Source organism: Mus musculus, chromosome 19 (genome assembly GCF_000001635.26).
Source record: "Mus musculus strain C57BL/6J chromosome 19, GRCm38.p6 C57BL/6J".
Classification (NCBI taxonomy): Eukaryota; Metazoa; Chordata; class Mammalia; order Rodentia; family Muridae; genus Mus; species Mus musculus.
The window spans coordinates 43,535,534-43,545,786 of record NC_000085.6 but is presented as its reverse complement, the minus strand read 5'-3'; the positions used below and the strand labels follow the sequence as shown (position 1 = coordinate 43,545,786).

General features: G+C 45.1%; 1 pseudogene; it reads right to left on the bottom strand.

Annotated features, from left to right (window-relative positions):
• Gm19179 (predicted gene, 19179) lies at positions 828-1,604 on the bottom strand (annotated as a pseudogene).

The window sequence follows — 10,253 nt, the reverse complement described above, 5'->3', positions numbered from 1 at the left end:
GCCTGGCTCTCCTTTTCACACATAGTTGGCACTGTATCACTTGGCCCACACATGTTGGTTAGAACTTAGCAGCTTTTGCCAACGTTCACATCTCTGGGGCATTTGCAGTTCATCTGTGTATATGGACCACACCAGTAGGAAAGGAATCCTTGCTGTGACTGCTGATAGATAGGATCAAGGTTTAAAGTGAGGTGTGCAAACTGAAAGGTGATCTCAAATTGATAAAAAAAACACACTGGGAACTCACATAAAACACCGCACTTTGCTTCAATAATCAATTACTCAGCTATAGAATGGAAAACCTATGACTTCATGGAAAAGAAAAAAATGGGGCAGTGACTCTATGAGCGTAAATAGTGAATACAATTATAGAAGGCATCAATAAAAACAACTGTCATAGCAATGTTGTCACAAGGGACAGAAGAGTGGGGCAGACAAATGAAATTATTTCTTTTCCCCCTCTTTATTTGGAAAACAGGGCAACATTAAGTTTTAGACTTTTAAATGAATTAACATGGTAATAAAAGTATGGCCCGAATTTAGAGAGTAAGTGGTTTTCCAATTTGGGGGTAGAAGGTACATGATCATCTCCAAAGGAGAAGAGAATACTTACTCAGTGGTCCACCAAAGGGTTTGGGTTCCACTCACTGAGGGCAAGCAGTACAGTCCAGGCTACCCACCCATGACCTTTGTCACAACAACTCAGAGTCTCCAACTGTTGGAAGCAATTGTAGGTACAAGAGAGAGAGAGCAACTCCAGACTGGCTTATTAATTGATCTGGATAACTATGAAGTGTCCCCTGTTCCTGAGGTGGCAGAAATCTTCAGAGTGACTGTTGGAGCAGGGAGCCTTTCATGTGCTCCTGGTTGCAGAGACTGGCAAGTGTTAGTCCTGCCAGACTGCCACCTGCTATTCCCGGAAGACACCTGTCCATTTATACAACATTCCCGACATGGTTCCAGCTGCCACTGTGTTGACATAGGGGTCATCTTCTGCACCCCATGTTTCTTAATGATAACACCAAAAGCACTACAGAGCAAAGGCCAGGGAACTGAGAGTATCAGCCTAAAGTGCTCCTTGACTAGTCACCATATTCAAGATCTGTACAGTTCTTGGTTTGGCCTGCAATCCTAAACGAAGACCACTCATTGTCCCAAATGCAGCCCCTGTCACGCAGCATCCTCCAATGGTAAAGGGAGCTAAGTCAAATCTCCCTCCGGTTTTTTGTTATTGTTGTTTGTTTGTTTTTTTCGAGACAGGGTTTCTCTGTGTAGCCCTGGCTGTCCTGGAACTCACTTTGTAGACCAGACTGGCCTCGAAATCAGAAATCCGCCTGCCTCTGCCTCCCAAGTGCTGGGATTAAAGGCGTGCGCCACCACTGCCCAACCTGCCTCGAGTTTTATTAGCTCCAGTTGGCAAAATAAACTCATCAGTATCCTGAATGAGATAGTGTGGCTCCACATTTACATCAGGAGACAGGGGGTTCATACCAGTCAGTGAAATGCTGGCCAAATCAGCGTCTGAGTAACTTGCTCCTCCGGCTCCAGAAGAAGCCAGCTAACCCAATGGTGGATTTGTTACCACTTCTTCTGCCACCCTTTATGAGGTCGCAGCAAATGGAGGTGGGCTTCCCACCACCACCTCAGGCTGGGGTCATGTGCTCCATGGCCAAGGCAAGACCCTAGTTGCTACTGCCACCTCCACATGCTGACCTTCTTGGGTGCCGGTCAAATGTAATTATTTCTCCTTCCTTATTTTCCCTTTCTTTCTTCCCTCTCTCCTCTCTCCTCCCTCCTCCCTCCCTCCCTCCCTCTGTGTCTCTCTCTTTGTCTCTGTCTCTCTCTGTCTCTCTATCTCTGTCTCTCTCTGTCTATCTGTCTCTCTCTGTCTATCTGTCTCTCTCTTTCTCTGTCTCTCTCTGTCTCTCTGTCTCTCTCTCTCTCTCTCTCTCTCTCTCTCTCTCTCACACACACACACACACACACACACACACACACTGTTGTCTAATGACCAGGCAGGTAGTGTAGAAGACTGTGCAAAATAATTTTATCTTGTTTGAGTTTTGGCTGATGTCAGGCTAATCCCTCTAGCCCTCTATTGTTATTTACACGGACAAGCTTTGTCATGGGCAGGGTAAGCTCTCTTACCCTGCTTGGCTGCTTCCACTTCGTTCTCCTGGCTGTGCCTTAAGTGGTCTGTTGGAGACACCTCGCCAACAGAGAGGGACACTAGTCAGTCTTCTCATTGTTACTCACTTTAACATGGTAGTTTTTCTTGTTCATTTATCTACTCTGCATCTATCCATTCATCCACCCACCCATTCAACCATCCATCCATCCATCCATCCACCCACCCAACCATCCAGCTAACTACCCACCTACCCACCCATCCATCCATCCACCCACCCACCCAACCATCCAGCTAACTACCCACCTACCCACACATCAATTGGATATCTATGTGTGAGGCATTGTTCTAAGACCTGAACATTCATTAGTGAACAAACACAACAAGGTCTCTGTATTCATCAAATTTACCTTAGCCAGTCCCTGAACAGAAACTTAAAATGCCAGATAAGAAGAAAATACAAATCCTCTTCTGGTTACCAGGGACTTGAAAACCCTCCTACCTTCTGCCTTAGCTTTTCAGATCATCATCAAAACTAGCTGTGACTCCACTTCTGCCCTGGAGTCCAAGTTACCCTGAGTCTGAGCTTCCCCCTTTCTATTGCTCAGGGGCTTGTGGCTCCTGATAGGGCTGCCAGACCCTCTCTAATTGCCTCCCCAATGCTACCTTTGCCTCCTTAACAGAATCGAGGCAATAGGATATAGCTTTAGTTTAAATGCGGTCAACCAGTCTCTAGCTAGAATGCTCTTAAAAGGGATCCAAAGGCACAATTCAAACATGGGCTAAAGTTTTGAAGCCGATTCCCGGATAACAGGAGCCGGTCCTCAGTGTCTCCTAAATCCTGTAGAATAAGAATGTAATGTGAAGACAATAGTTTGTTTGTTGAACCTACATCCTCCAGAGTCTTAGACTCTGTAAGAAGAGCATTAAAACAACAAACATCCCTTACTCTGAGTAGCAGCAGGATTAGAGGGAGAGGCAGAGAGGGAAACACCCAACCCGCTCAAAGAGGGAGGGAAGGGAAGGACAAACCTGGCCAATTCGTAGTCTAAAACTTTAGCAAGAAAACATCCTTCTGGGCTCCTTGCCGCTGTCTGCAGAACAAAAGGGGTCCAAAGACTCCCAGGAACGGCTCAAATGGACTCAAAAGGACTGTTAAAGCACCAAGGGCTTTCGTACCCACAGACTGGATGGCAGAGAGGAAGAGGCAGAGGAAGCTGTCACCCTGCCAGGAAGAGCATCACATGCCTTAAGAAGCAAGTCTCAGGCTGGGGTGCAGTCTGCCAATGAGTGTTTTCATGGGGTGTGCAAACTCCAGCACCCCACTTCCAAGTGGGTTAAAGCACAAGGCCTAACGACAAGTGTAGGGATGGAAATGTCATAATGGCACCCATTGCTTTCTGTGCTAGGTTTTAAAGTCAACTCGAACCATTTCCAGGCTAAATTGGTTTTAGAACAATATAGGCAATGTGTACCTTTTCATTTAAAAAGATGTGTAGATATGCGTACATGCACAGAAAAAATACATATAAGGATATATGCCCAATTGCCAACAACGAGTAGTTCTGGATTGAGATTAATGAAGTTATAGGAAACAAGTGGGGTGGGAGACAGGTAGAAGGAGAAGTTAAAAGTTGTTATTGTTGTTTTAATGTATGCACAGCCAGGTGTGGTGGCTTATACCTTTGATCGAAGCCCTCAGAAGGGCAAGGGAAGTGGATCTCAGAGTTTGAGGCCAGCCTGGTCTACAGAGTGAGTTTCAGGACAGCCAGGGCTATGCAGAGAAACCCTGTCTCGAAAAACCAAGTCAAACCAAAGCAAGCCCAACCCAACCAAAAACCAAAACAAACAAACCCAAAAAATAAAACCCCAAAAACCTTGTTTGGAATGTTTTATGACTCACATCTGTCTGATCTATCTATCTATCTATCTATCTATCTATCTATCTATCTATCTATCTATCTATCTATCTATCTATGTATCTATCTATGTATCTATCTATGTATCTATCTATGTATCTATCTATGTATCTATCTATCTATCTATCTATCTATCTATCTATCTATCTATGTATCTATCTATCTATCTATCTATCTATCTATCTATCTATCTATCTATCTATCTACCTACCTACCTACCTACCTACCTACCTACCTACCTACCTACCTATCTATCTATCTATCTATCTATCTATCTATCTATCTATCTATCTATCTATCTATCTATCTATCTATGTATCTATCTATCTATCTATCTATCTACCTACCTATCTATCTATCTATCTATCTATCTACCTATCTATCTACCTATCTATCTATCATCTATTCATATACACTCACCTGTTTAAGAACGGCAATGGGCCATTTTAATAAAACAATAAACAACAGAAGCAATGGTGTCCATTAATCTGCATTTTGAAGGAGACATATATGTTGGCGTAGGAAACAAGATCTCTGCTGACATTAGTTTTCTCCTTGGAGAATTGTGGCTACCCAGAGTGATTTCTGGATGTATGTAGATGCCCCAGTGCCATATGAGAGGACTTCTAAGGAGAAATCCTAAGAGTCTGTTAATGGACAGTATCCCCTAGGGGACAATACAGAGGGAAAGCATAAAACATAGCCCAGCAGAAGGCATGGCTGCCACCAGCCAGCCAGAAGACAGGAGTTTGCTTCCTCAGCAGAACTCGGGTGTTCTCAATAATCACGTATCAGACTTTTGTTGTATGAATGAACTGAAAAATACAGATATTTAATATCTGCTGTGATTTTTAGATACTAAGGAAGCATTATATTTGAGACACCGAGTTCAAGATTAGAGACAGTTTGAATTCTCAACTCTGGTTACAGCTTGTATAGTCCTGGGGGGGGGGTCTTATGCCACCTGTCTGGGTCTCTTTTAAGGAGTCTCTTTCTCTTTCCCCCTTTCTTGCTGCTGTCTTTGGCTTTCATCCCTGGGCTTTTCGACCTCCCAGGGTTCAGGCACCACTGCATGCCCATGACTTCGGATCAGGCCAAACACCCTTACCCAGCTACGTGCTCTGTCCACCACTTTAATAGCTCAATTGCCCATGCGATCTTTATACTTTATAAAGTCCATCAAAATCGGGACTCTTGTGCCTTCCCAAGCTCAAGGTCATTGCTCAGCCCTTTCCCGCTCCGTGTTAGCCACACCTTTTTACAATTACAAAGGTTTTTCTCTCTCACATGCTTTTATGTTCTCTGAATTCTGGCCTTTTAAACACTACTCTCCAGTTCTCTTAGCTAATCCACACCTGACCTCAGATCGCAGCTTAGCCCTCAGTTCTTCTGAGATGCCTCTCTTGGTCCTCCTTGTCTAGGCTCTGTCCTCCCTCTGCAGCCAACAGCGTGCTTATACTTTTGGAGGATTGCTCACTGCATTGTGGGAATCAAAGACAGGGGTAACACTCTCTTGTTCGTCACAGTATATGTGTAAGACAATCCCTAATGTGGGCCCAGGGGCTAAGAATAGACACCTGATCTATGAATGCAAGCTAGGCAATGGTGGCCAAGACGTGGGTTCTGGTTCAGATCTTAACTCCACTGCTTAGCAGCTGTGTAAACCTTGGCATGTTAAGTTCTTTGTGCTTTGGCTTCCTCATCTGCTAACCTGTGGAAAATGCTTATGTCAGCATCAGGCTAATAAAAGAAGCCACATATACATAAGCAACAAAAAGACCCAGCAGATGGTTTTATGTATTTGTGATACACACACATACATACATGGACACAAAATGTGTGTGATCAAAGAAGAGGATATTGGGTTGAGAGTTGGGGGTGGGGGGCAGGGGAGAAATTGGAGAGAGGACGGGGGAAAGTGATATAATTCTATCTTAATTATAACGTGCTAACATTGCAATTAAATAGCCTAATAAATATTCATTACTGTCATCACTGTAATTTTCATCATGCTAAAAATAACCTTCAGTTAGTTCGCAAAGTTCAAGTTTTTGTTGAGTGTGCTGGCTCACGTCTGTGGTCCCAGTGCTGGGGGCAAGTTTGATGCATGCCCATGACACACGTCTTGTCTTCAGATACAATAGTACTGTGTTTGAGCCTACAGTTTAAGAACCCGTCTCAAAACAATAACAATTAAAAATTTTGATTATAGACCTCTTGCTAAGAATACATATTCTTGTCGCTTTCTCCTCTAGGAACGTGTTTGGATGATTTAATGGAGGATTGTTGGGCAAATTAGACAAACAAGCAATTAGATTTTCTGTTGATAATGTTTGAGAGTTCTGTATTTGCAATACATTGGTTGGATTCTGAAAGTAGTATTGTTAAGCTAGGTGTGGTGCCATTTGCCTTTAATTCCAGCATTTGGGAAGGCAGATCACCATGAGTTTGAAGCCAGGCTGGTCTATGTCCTAAGCTCCACCAAGGCCAGGGCTATGTGAGTGAGACCCTACCTAAAAATATATATATATATATATATATTTATATTATACATATATAACATATATACACACACATACATGTTTGTGTGTGTTTGTGTGTATGTATGTTTTATTCAGTGCTGTGGCTTATGAAAGGCTACCCATGCTCCAGTAGATGGTTCTACACCTATGCACACACAGTGGACTTAGTTGTTGAGGGGAGAACATGAACTTGGGAGGGATTAAAGGGACTAGGGGAGAGGAGCTGGAGAGGAGAGAATGGAGAACAGATTTGATTAAAATACTTCATATGAATGTATGAAATACTGTAGGGCAGTGGGCTGCACATAGACAGCCTGGTCTCCAGTCGAGCATAGGTCTTGAACCTGGGAGACCCGATGGGTGGTGATTTCCACCTACATGGGACAGGTGTTGCATCATGTCATGTTACCACCCCCACAATCCCCCCCCAGGAGGGGTATGTGACTATCAGTCATGCAGACAATGTCCCAAGCTCCTGGCATTCTAACTAGGCATGCTCTTCCCCACAGTTGCTTATAGCCCAACCCACTATAAAAGGGACTGCTTAGCCCCTCCTCGCTCCCTTTAAGCTCTCACCTTTCTTACTTTCATCTCTAGCCCTTCTTCTCTTCACCCCCCCCCCAATGTGGCCATGGCCAGCCTCTCTCTTTCTACCTTCTCTCCTTCCCCCTGCCTTTCTACAATAAAGCTCTAAAACCATATACTGTCTCTGCTCATCAAGGCCCACCGTGCTTGAACAGTGGGATAGATTTTTGCTGGAAGGCCTTCCTGCACTCCAGCCATGGACCAGACCAAGGACTCTCGAGAACCATCCAGAGCCCCCCTCTTCCCCTGCCCTCTCCTCCCTTTGGCCCCGGGGCTGACTGAGCTGACCCCAGGACCCCCATTTTGTTCTCGGCTCTTCCACCGGCTGAGAACCTGGTACCTAGGACTGCCCCTTGTCCACCATCCACCAAGCTGGGGCCAGTGACTTCACACAGCTAGACACCCACCCAGGGCCACGTGGAAAGCATGCGGCAGTCCTTCTGCGTCTGCCTGCCCAGAACACTGGAACTCTGGCAGGACTGGAGTTTTCCCCAAATCCTTTCACATCGCACCCCCCCCCCCCCCCGCAGCCCAGCGTCCACTGCCCCACAAAACACTCAAAGTAATATTATCTCTATGACTTTTCTTTTAAGTGGCAGTTCTTAAGCATTGGCTTGTATGAGTCTATTTTGAAGAGTTGGCTCAAATCAGCAGCTACCATGATAAAACCACACAGCAGCAGTGGCTCATTAGGGAGTTCATGAGAGTTGCCTCCTAGAGGGAATGGTCAACAGCAAACAGCAGTCACTGGGAGACACCTCGACTGCTGGTCTCCAGGGACTGCGTTACCTTCAGGGTGATTGTTTCCACATGACTAACTGGCCTCTTCTTAAATGAGGACAGCCATGGAGAGCCAGCTCCGGGCTTAGCAGGCAAGGGGAAGGGACTCTCACTGAGAGGTGTGATTGGAAGTGCCATTAGGAGTCTTGCCAAAGGTAGCACCATAGGTACCAGAGGGTGCTAAAAGGGCTTCTGGAAGAGCCTAGAATCACCTGTTTTCAGAACTAGTTAGAGCTCACTTGGCTGCACGCTTGTCTGGCACACACAAAGCCCTGTGTTTGGTCCTCAGTACTACCTAAGCCAGGTGTGGTGATGCATGCAGTTTGTAATCCCAGCACTCAGGAGGTGGAGACAGGAGGAGAGGGATTCAAGGACTTGTTCATCGAGTTTGGGGGCTAGCCTGGGCTAGCTACAGTAAGACCCTCTTTCAAAAACAAATACATAGAATTAGCTAATGCTAGAGTGCAGATTCCTTGGCTCTGAATCCCGCCTTCTGAATCAGGCCCTGTATTCTAAATGGGTTTCTCCATTATTTCTGAGGTATGCCAAAATCAGAGAACGAGGGGCATCCTGTGGAGACGTGGTGACACTGGCCAGTCCCGCCTTGTGGGGGCGTGGACAGGTGTTTTTGTTCCTTCACCCTCCTGTGTAAGGTGGCAAACTCATAGGCCCAGACTTTCCAGCATCTAACCTAGGGCTGATTTCTCAGCACTTAAAGGGCCATGAGCCCTGAAAGACCAGCTGGAGGGGCCGACCCAGAAAACATTGGGAAATCAAAGCTCTCTTGTTTGCATTCTCTGACACTACAGGTAGTACATTTCTGAGGAAAATTAAAAAGAACGCTCTGTTTTCATGAACGGTCTGTTTAAAAGTGAAATTATTTCTCAAGAGGTCTGAACTGTGGTAGATGAATTCTGGACTGGTATCTTCCTTCTGGGTCTTTTGAGGGTGACAGGGCTGTCCTGGAGTGCTTGTTTCAAAGGTGAGAGGAATGTTGTGTAGGTGACATCTACTCTGACTGTTACAGATAAATGAACAGAACTCTCCTCCTTCCGTGGATGTCCCTACCTAAGTTTTCTCGTCAAGCTCTGCCAGGCTCTGAAACTAATGAAAGGGGAGCTGGAGAGGGTGAAAGACAGGTTCTAAAGAGCTGTGCACTGGGCTCTTTGGGGGCTGGAAGCCTCTCTCTCTCTCTCTCTCTCTCTCTCTCTCTCTCTCCTCTCCCCCTGCGCCAGCCTCAGCTCTAAGTCTACTCACTGCTGTTAGAGTGATATCCTCATTTCTCTCAGAGCTGACGGGATGGCCTGGGGTGAGGTGGTGTTGACTCCTAAGTAGCCACTCTCATTCTGCACTTCCATGGTTTACTATTCAACAGACTAAGATCCCTGGGTGACCAGAAAGGACAGAGAGCCCCTCTACTACAGCATAACTTACCTTCTTGCTTCACCTACCTAAATGGGGGAGACCTACTCAGGCAGGAGTGTGGCCTTCCATCCCCTGAATTTACAAAGTATGCCATAGAAATCCTTCTAGAGTTAAGCTGCTTGAATAGGTGAGATCTTCCTGCCTCTGCCTCCAGAGTTCGGGGGTTAAAGGCATGTGCCTCTATACCTGGCCTTACCATATTCCTCTATTGATGGTCAATCCTGGGAATATATTAGATTTACCTGAGGAACTTCAAAATGATAATAAAAATTATTATTATTACTATCAGAGATAGTATATGAACAATGTGTGTTGAATACATGTATGTTTATTTAATTAAAAAATAAAGCTGAGATCCTAGAATCCAGGTTCTGACTTAGGGAGCCTGATTTTGCAGTTCTGACAGACAGTAGGTGGCATTATGTGCTGACCTGAGAACACCGTGAACCTATAACTAGATAAAACGCAGTGTGCTCGGGACAGTGGCCCACTGTAGATGTTGAGCAAAGTCCTAGAGACAGAATGAATAAGTTATGAAGAGAAAGAAACACTGATGTTAGGCTTTGGGATGAAATTAAACTAAGTAAAATGGAAATGAAATGAAACGAAGAAAAATGCACTCTCAAATTTAGGACTAGAGGATTACTGGTCCTTCTAGTTACATGGAAACACACTCACACTCACTCACACACACGTACACACTCTCTCATACACACACATATCACATACACACACACTTATATACACACACTCTTTTACTCACACATATATCGCATACACACTCACACACACTTCTCTCATACACAGACTCACACACATATCACATATGCACACTCACATACACTCACACTTGCATGCACACACACATCACACACACTTGCATGCATGCACACA